Source organism: Octopus bimaculoides, chromosome 10, assembly GCF_046866305.1.
Source record: "Octopus bimaculoides isolate indiv1 chromosome 10, ASM4686630v1, whole genome shotgun sequence".
NCBI lineage: Eukaryota > Metazoa > Mollusca > Cephalopoda > Octopoda > Octopodidae > Octopus > Octopus bimaculoides.
This window is the reverse complement of record NC_142937.1, coordinates 38,290,249-38,300,542: the sequence shown is the minus strand read 5'-3', so window position 1 is coordinate 38,300,542 and position 10,294 is coordinate 38,290,249. Positions and strand designations below refer to the sequence as shown.

The 10,294-nt window shown below is 36.8% G+C and overlaps 1 long non-coding RNA gene across 1 annotated transcript in view; it reads left to right on the top strand.

Annotated features, from left to right (window-relative positions):
* The window catches only part of LOC149133533 (uncharacterized), a 125,753-nt gene extending 121,687 nt beyond the window's left edge, over window positions 1–4,066 (top strand). The window contains exon 3 of the long non-coding RNA XR_016243291.1: window positions 1,321–4,066. This is a non-coding gene — a long non-coding RNA (uncharacterized LOC149133533). The remainder of the gene's footprint in view (window positions 1–1,320) is intronic.
* The last annotated feature ends 6,228 nt before the right edge of the window (window positions 4,067–10,294 follow it).

The following is a 10,294-nucleotide window of genomic DNA, read 5'->3' as shown; positions in this document are numbered from 1 at the left end:
TCTATTTTCCTGTTTGCATCATCGAGCTATATGTGTGTAAATATATGTATGCATGTATGTGTGTGTGTGTGCATGTGTGTAGTCATTTATGTTTATGTGTGGTTTATGCTTATAGATATGTGTACATATGTATGTATTTGCATATCTCCATGTATGCTTGCATAGGAGAGTGTGTTCATGTTTGTAAATACAAGGAACTTGCCGAATTAATGGTCATGAAATATTTCATTCTGATGCGATAAATTATACATATTGAAAGAATTGAGGATCATAGCACTGCAGCCTATGATGATATTGATGAATATAATGATGTTTGTGAGTGGTGGTGGTGGTGGTGGTAGGGTCGATGGTGATAATAATGATTGTGATGTTGCCAAAGAGTGTGACTACAACAATGGCAACAATATTGAAAACAACAACAACAACAGTAAAACTGTAACAGGAATAACAACAACGGCAATAACAAAGCAACAACGACATTCATAAGAATAACAAATATTTAAGCTCTAGACAATGATGATGATGACAACAGTGATGATGGTGATGTGGAAATGGTGGTGGGGATTATGATGCTGGAGATAAAATATACATAACTCCTGAAATATAACACACCTGTCATAAATAATTCAATGTGCAAATTCAAATACATGCACATTTTTTATAGGTTTGAACAAATGTGCTTCTGTATGTGCATGTGTATGCATGCGTGTGTGTGTGTGTGTGTAACGCATGTTTATGTTCATAAATGTATATAGCAACATTTCAATTTCTGTGTGCACATATACCAACTTCTTTTACCCTCTTTTTCATTTTATCCAAATCTATACCCACATAGCCACATGCAGACCGACATAAACCACAGTGAGAAAAAAGAATGATACAAAAAACATGAAATAATATTGGTAATTTACTGTCTAAATATATATAATATGTATGTATGTATGTATGTATTATATATATATATGGAATAAAATAAAAATGCTGAAACACATATTAATATGAAACAACAAAAAATATAGAAACCAAAATTTATCCTCTTAGAACTGGCAATGTTTTGATAGGCAGAGGGAACTAGAGAATGATGATTTAATGAAGTGTTTGGACATTACAACTCTAGGTTTTGATGCAGGGATGAGTGAGACCAGATGTTTTATAGGGAGCACGTGGTGGTATTGGGCATATTATAGCAGACACCATCAAAACTACTCAGCAAAAACAGTAACTCATTTTCCGATAGTATAATAATAAAAATAAAAATAATAATAATAATAATAATAATAATGATGATGATGATGATAAATGTGAGTTTCTCTGCCCTAGGTGTCAAGAAGACATTCAGCAAGAAATGGTAACAGAATTGAAAGATGATGATGATGACGATGATAATAATAATAATAATAAACGGGGCTGCAATAAGGGTGGAGCACTTGTTGCAGAAAACAGTACTGCTTAGAACCACTCAAATGCTCCGGAAGGTGCTCAAAAATTAAGAAGTGTTACCTTAGTTCACTGGTAGTGAAAAAATGACACTGTATTACATTTCCAGCGTTAGAAGGTGTGCAAAGGCAATGATAATAATAATAATAACAATAAAAATAATTATAATTAAGGTTGGAAAAATATAAAGTGAAACAGAGCAGTATAAGAATAATGACTGAAATGGTAACCAAACAGACAACAAAGTTCCCAAAGTGGAAATGCCCAGGACCGGATAAAGTACAAGGATATTGGCTAAAACATTTCCCAGCACTATACAGAAGAATAGCCACTCAAATGGATAAAATGATCAACAACAGTGTACAGCTCTCAAAATGGCTGACCACAGGTAAAACAATTCTTTATGCAAAGGATCCCAACAAAGGCAATGCAGTGGATAATTACTGGTCTGTCACCTGTCTGCCCCTGATGACAAGAATTATTACGAATAATGTGTATAACTTCCTGGAAATGAATGACGAACTGCCAGTGGAACAGAAAAGGTGTAGAAGGAAATCTGAGCGACAAAAGACCAACTTCTTATAGACAGCATGATACTGAACGACTGCAAGAAAAGTCTAATTTGGGCATGGTGTGGATCGTTTATAAGAAAGCATTTAACATGGTCCCCTATTCTTGGAATTTAGAAAATCTTGAGCTGGCACAAGTGTCTGATAACATATCAAGTTTCATTAGGAGATCAATGAAAATCTGGAATACAAAATTAAATTTGTGGAAAATTTTTGGTGCAGTTTAACACGAAGAGAGGCATATTTCAAGATAGCCAATCGCCATTGGTGTTTGTGATTTGTATAATACCTCTCACACAGATACTATGGAAAGTGACCCTGGGGTACACCTTGAAAAGTGGAAGAAAATTAAATTATCTGTTATATATGGATGATTTAAGGATATTTGGAAAGACTGAATGTGAAATAGCTGGCCTAGTTTCATCAATGCAGATATTCAGTAAGGATATTGGAATGGAATTTGGGACTAAAATGACTCCGAAAAGCTGAAAGGCAAAGTCAAACCATGCGAAATTTTCACTCAGAATGCAAAGATGGACGCAATGCTACGAAATGCTTTATGGCATTTTCTTTTCATCCTTTCGAGATCGAGAAAACTAGTACCAGTTAAGCACTAGGGTCGATGCAATTACCCCTCTTCCGAACTTGCTGTAATTGTGTGCCAGAATTATTATGTGCTGAAAACTCACAGCTTATTTTGCTGGGTGTGATAGAAAGTGTCAGCCGTCCACAGCCAGCAGACTATGGTGAAACTTGTTTACTGGTCATGCTTCAAGAACCCTGCGAAGAATTCTTTCAGTTCCAGGCACGTATATCGCTGCATGAAATTTGGTATCATTCATATTGTTATACATCGTTTTACATTGTACATTTGTTATCATTACTTAGTTAAACAAACCAGGATATTGGGGGACTGGTTCGTTCTTTCCCATTTGTAGCCTTTAAGGGCTAGTTTGGGATTTGTTTAGCTTGCAACCTCTCCTCATTTTTTTCTTTTCGCTAAATCAAAGACGGCGAACGAAAACTGTCCTTACACTGAAAAGAACAGCAAATTATCCGAAAGACAGAACAACCTAGTTGAACAAGACAGCGACTGCTGTAGCAACAACAATAGCGCACGTGTAGCGTATGAAAATAAATTCCCCTAGCATCTTTCCTCCCGTTTACCACCGCAGAAAAAGAGAAGATTACAAACACCAGCAACACAAACGAAAACACTACCATCTCCACTGCTACCACTAGTGCCAGCAGCATCAGCAGTAGTAGTAGTAGTAGTGGTAGCAGCATAAACATTACGGGAGACAACAACGGCAGCAACAGCGATGACAACAACAACGATAGCAAAGGTGTGAACAACACCGACACCACCGACCAAAACAATAACAACAAAAGAAGCAGCAGCAGCAGCAGCAACGATATCAATATTACTAACAACAACAAGAACACTTTCGCAGCAGCAGCAGCCAAAAATGAATCCATGATTCAGCCCAGACCTCACAAAGATGAAAAGTTGGCCCAAGCCTGGAAACTCGTCAAACACGAGCAAACCTGGGCTAACCTAACTATCTCAATGGAGGCCATCGAAGATGAGAAGAGAAGTACGGTACATTTCAGCTGCGTCTCAGCAGAGACGAAGAAAGCGGCTTTAATAGGAAAAACAGATATTGAAGCTGCGCTGCGATGTATCAGAAATGACACCGAGTACATAACGAGGGGCAGACAATACGGCACCATTTTGGTGCTTTTTAAGTCAGAAGCCCTTGCTATGAAACACTCAATGCCCCTTACAAAACCAGCAAGGTTATAATGTACCCCTCCCACATAGGCACAAGAACAGCTCGTGACCGCATTCCCAGGATTCCACCAGGAATTGATATGTGGTGGCTTCTGGGATGCGTAATCGAGCAAGGGTCAGATACCGTCCCGATAGAGGTGAAGTGACAAAAACTACCAGAGAGGATTGGTCCAGGGTTGACCTGGAGATACATCTCCAGATCAGGCCCGAAATCGTAAAAAGAATCCCGGACCACATTCGTCGGAAGATGGAAGATAACCAGAGACGGAATATACCCAACGAACACTGAGCCTATGAACGTGCTTTACCGGTGAGCTACCTTGTATATATCATACGATTTATCAATTAATACACACACACATATTTATATTTATGTATATATATATATATGTATATATATATATATATATGTATGTATATATATATATATATATATGTATGTATATATATATATATGTATATATATATATATGTATATATATATATATGTATATATATATATATGTATATATATATATGTATATATATATATATGTATATATATATGTATGTATATATGTATATATATATATATGTATATATATATATATGTATATATATATATATGTATGTATATATATATGTATATATATATATATGTATATATATATATATGTATATATATATATATGTATATATATATATATGTATATATATGTATATATATATATATATATATATATATATATGTATATATATATATATGTATATATATATATATGTATATATATATATATGTATATATATATATATGTATATATATATATATGTATATATATATATATGTATATATATATATATGTATATATATATATATGTATATATATATATATGTATATATATATATATGTATATATATATATATGTATATATATATATATGTATATATATATATATGTATATATATATATATATGTATATATATATATATATGTATATATATATATATATGTATATATATATATATATGTATATATGTATATATATATATATGTATATATATATATATGTATATATATGTATATGTATATATATGTATATGTATATATATGTATGTATATATATATATATATGTATGTATATATATATATATATATATATATATATATATATACATACACATTAAGAATAAGGAAGGTTTCCCGTCCATAAAGGATTTAGCTTTATGGTTTATTGTCAGATCCAAAAATCTGTTGGCCCATAACCTTTTAAGAGTATCATAATATAATAATAATGATAATAATTAGTGGTAAGTGCAGAATTTATGGACAAAATGGTGAAACCGTATGGCATATTACCAGTCAATGTACGCCACTAGCCCAGAAAAAATATAAGAGACGTCATGACAACATAGCAAGTATTGTCCATTGGATACTTTGCAAGAACTATGGACTTGACAGCAAAAAAAGTGGTACGAACATAAACCCGAAGGCATCATCGAAAATAATAATGCAAAGATCCTATGGGATTTTAATATTCAGTACGACCATGAGATTGAGAATAGGAAACCAGATACAGTGTTAACCGAGAAAGAAAGCAAACGATGCTGGATCATAGATATAGCATGCCCAGTTGACCACAAGGTATGTGATAAGGAAGAAAGAAAAGTCGATAGATATGACAGGTTAGCTTGGGAGGTTAAGCAGCTGCGGTCGATGAAAAAGGTGGTAGTAGTACCAATAACTGTTGGAGCCCTGGGAACAGTGAGTAAAAATCTTTAGAAGTATATGGAACAAATAGGGGCTGCTATAAAGGTGGAGCACTTGCAGAAAACAGCACTGCTTGGAACCGCTCGAATGCTCCGGATGGTGCTCTAAGAATAAGGGGTGTTACCTTAGTTCACTGGTAGTGACCAGCTGACACGGTAGTACATCTCCAAGCTGTATGAAAACAATAGAAGCTTCGCAAAGATAATAATAGTGGTTTCAAATTTTAAAAACAGCCCAGCAATTCTGAAGGGAGGAGGCAGTCAGCTTCCTCAACCTCCCTATTTGACTGGTACTTTTATTTTATCGACCTCTAAAAGACTGAAAGTCCGAGTTGTCATTTGTAAGATTTGAAAGCAGAGCATAAAACGAGTCGCAAGAAATACTATATGGCATTTTGTTTGACCCTCTAACGATTTAGCCGCCTAATAATTGTTTCAAATTATTGGCACAATGTCAGTAAAATTGAGGAGAGGGTGTACGTCGATCATATCAACCTTAGTGCTTAACTGGTACTTTATTTCATTGACCCATAAAAGATGAAAAACAAAGTTGGCCTCTTCTAGATTTCAAAACTAGAACATAAAGAGCTGCAAGAAATAGTGTTATGGCATCTTGTCTGACGCACTAACAATTTTGACGATGATGATGATGGCAGTGATGATAATGATGGTAATGGTGGTGGTAGTAGTAGTGGTAGCGGTGAAGATGAAGAGGAGGGGGAAGGGAATAATAATAATATACATCCATCCAGCAAAGATGTGAAAAAACAAACCAAGCAACTTGTAAACAGTAACTAGTTTCCATTATTGCACAAAATGAGTGTGTGTGATGGAGAGAGAGAGAGGGGGGAGGAAGAGAAGTAGAAAGAAAGAGAGAAAGAGCTGATAAGCCCTCCGGAAGTGTGTTTTGAGATTGGTGAGTCAAAGTGGTGTATCAAGAGGAAAGAAATGTTGCCAGGGTGACTGAATCAGCATTGAGCCATGGCACGAAGTGAATTATCTCCTAAGTCAATGACTCACAGCTTAAGACCAAGGATTTTCATCTCGGAAGCTGCATTTTCTTTCTTCTCAAACAACTTTCTACTAATAAAGAATATTTAGTTACACTTGTAAGAATCTTGTTTAATATTCAATTCTATCTTTTTTTTTCTTTCAACTCTCACCCTTTACATTTTTTTATTTCTCATTCACTCGTTGTGATCCTCTCTCTCCCTCTCTCTCTCTCTTTCTCTCACTTGTCCCCTCTCTCACTCTCTCTCTTTCTCTCACTTGTCCCCTCTCTCACTCTCTCTCTTTCTCTCACTTGTCCCCTCTCTCACTCTCTCTCTTTCTCTCACTTGTCCCCTCTCTCTCTCACTTGTCCCCTCTCTCACTCTCTCTCTCTCACTTGTCCCCTCTCTCACTCTCTCTCTCTCACTTGTCCCCTCTCTCACTCTCTCTCCTTACACAAACACACATAATCACGCAAGCACACACATATCTATACTCTCTTTACTCTTTTACTCTTGTACTTGTTTCAGTCATTTGACTGCGGCCATGCTGGAGCACCGCCTTTAGTCGTGCAAATCGACCCCAGGACTTATTCTTTGTAAGCCTAGTACTTATTCTATCGGTCTCTTTTTTGCCGAACCGCTAAGTTACGGGAACGTAAACACACCACCATCGGTTGTCAAGCGATGTTGGGGGGACAAACACAGACACACAAACATGTACACACACACACACACACACACACACACACACACACACACACACACACACAGACATATATATATATATATATATACGACGGGCTTCTTTTTAGTTTCCGTCTACCAAATCCACTCACAAGGCTTTGGTCGGCTCGAGGCTAAAATAGAAGACACATGCTCAAGGTGCCACGCAGTGGGAATAAACCCGAAACCATGTGGTATGTTTTATTTAAGATTATCAAACATCTGATAAAGTACGTAATGCATACTGGAAGAATATGCGATTTAGTTTTATAATGAAGATTTTTTCGGTGGCTTTTGAAATATTAGTGATGGTTTGCTTTGTCAGACAACAAATTTGTACAGCTGCAAATAACCTTTTTCACGTGGGCAAAATCCTTTGGGTGGGAAGTGCCATCACCCTTCCTACGCTTGCTCAAAAATTTTCGCATCAACAGGCCGCGTAAATTCCCATTCGTTACGCCTGAAGTTTAGACGTATAGTGCGCGCTCGTCAGATTTTCGTTTTCGCCGGACGATCAAGTTTTTTTCCAAAAGCTTGGTGATGCTCAAGCTCAAACCATCCAGAAGATTCAGCAGATCTTTGTCGATAATTCCATAGGTAAAACTCAGATCAAAGCGTGATACAATCGTACCTCAGTGGAGAGCGAGGCGTGCTTGGGTAGGCCATCCTCAAACCAAAACGAGGAACAAACAGATTGAGAAGGTTCGATGAATAGTCATAGAAGATCGTCGTTTAACAATCCAAGAAATTGCTCACAAAGTGGGAATAAGCACAGGATTAGTGTATTTCTGCATATGGAGAGTGTCGGCGAAGTTCATCCCCAAGGCGCAAGCGGAGCAACGGAAGCAACTCCATATGGGAATCGATCAAGAATTGCTGGACTATGCAAACCACATCCCAGGCTTCGTGAAGACCATCATCATTGGTAATGAGACATGGGTCTCTGCTCGATGCGTTCGGTCATCTTGCGTGAAAACGAAAATCCGACGAGCGCAAATTACATGTCTGTACTCCAGACGTAACAAACGGGAAGTGACGCGGACTACTGGCACTAAAATTTTCACCCGTGTGCAGGAAGGGTAGCGACACCTCTCACCCAAAGGATTTTGCCCATGTAGTATTAATTTATGCGGGAAAATATAAAGTCGGATACTTTTTGAACACACCTCGTATACTTTGTGCAGTCTCGTGGGATGATTGCAAGTAGCACAATCTGGAATAGTGTAATAATTCATTCTACTATAGGGACAAGACCTGAAATTTGGGGGAGGGTGGCTTGTCGATTACATCGACTAGTCACTGAACTGAAGTAAAATTGGATAGAGGAATAATATTTTTCTTTTCTTTTCTTATATTTGGAGTTAGGATATTTGTATGAGTAAATAAGAGCAGGAGAAGATGTGAATAAAAGGGAAAGGGTGACAAAAAGTTGAGAAATGTAAGAGAGGAGGAAAACTAACTAGACAAGAAAAGAGTACGGAAGAAGTACACCATATTATATGTGTGGCAGTGGCGACATTAATGGTGGTGAATGAAATTTGTAAAACTACATCAATGCCAGAATTCACTAAACTATTTATTATTGAATGCTATATTTCATACTGTCTCTCACACATTATCATTGGTATACTATCTCCCTCTCCCTCACCCTCTCTCTCTCTCTCTCTCTCTCACGCGCACGCACACACACACACACCATCTCACTCTTTCACACCCAATCTATTGCTTTCACGCTTTATATTTGCTTAGTCAGTGTATAAGTCTTAGTTGTAGTTACTGGTATTGCTGCCGGTGAATGTGATGGTAATGGTATGCATTGTTTCAAAGTTCAGGGCAGGAGACTGGCTGAATGATCAGAGCATTGGCCTCGCACTATTTTTCTTAATCTTTACATTCTGAGTTCAAATCTTACCTAAGTCAGCCTTGCTTTTCCTCTCACAGGGCGTGATGGAACAAACTACCAGACAAGTGCTGGGATTTATAGCATCGATTAACCTCAGTCCCTCAAAATTGCTGGTTTTATGCTTGTATTGTTAGTAATACTCTGTCATCGTGGAGGCACAATGGCCTAGCAGTTAGGGCAGCGGACATGCGGTTTCGATTCCCAGGCCAGGCGTTATGAGTGTTTATTGAGCGAAAACGTCTAAAGCTCTTTCACCATCTTTCTCTCATTCTTTCTTCTTGTCCCTGTGTCACGCTGAATCTCCCCGAGAATTACGTTAAGGGTACACGTGTCTGTGGAGTGCTCAGCCTCTTGCACGTTAAGTTCCGTTGATCGGGTCAACTGGAACCCTCGTCGTTGTAAACGACGGAATGCCACTACTTTGGGATCTATTTTAAAACGGGGGCACCAGTATTTTCTTAACGAAACACTAACGAAACACTTTGAAACTTGGGACACTGGTAGAATGTGTCATATAAAACATCTTTTACTCTTAGTCTTCTTAACAAAAAAAAAAGGAATTCGCAAGTTATTCCATGTTAAAGTTGTCGTATTTCTGTAATTTCAACCAATCACTGACGTCTATTCAGCTGAATAGAGTTACTGCTGGGCTGTCATAAAAATGTTATTCCCTGTGACATATTTCATCCGGTTTAATCGTAATTTATACGCATATATTGTTTATATAATAAATTACGCTGTGCGTATCTATGTGTGTAACAATTTTAGAGTTCGGATTCTAGAGTTAGGGTTAGTTTTAGGGTTAGGGTTACGGTTAACAGTCTAGTTAGGGTTAGGGTTAGGGGATTAATACGATATACACCGTTACAGCGCTAACTGTTTTCAACTGAATAGACGTCAGTGATTAGTAGAAATTATCGAAATAAGACAATTTTTTACATGAAATAAATTCGAATACAAAAATTTTTTTTTCTGTTCTATAACACAAAATAGATAAGTATACGAAGTTTGAAAGTCTTTCGGTACCAAAAACACTACATAAAACATAAATGAAAACTGGTGCCCCCGTTTTAAAATAGATCCCTACTTTGTCATAATTCCCCACACTTCATTGTTGGTTTCTTTTCT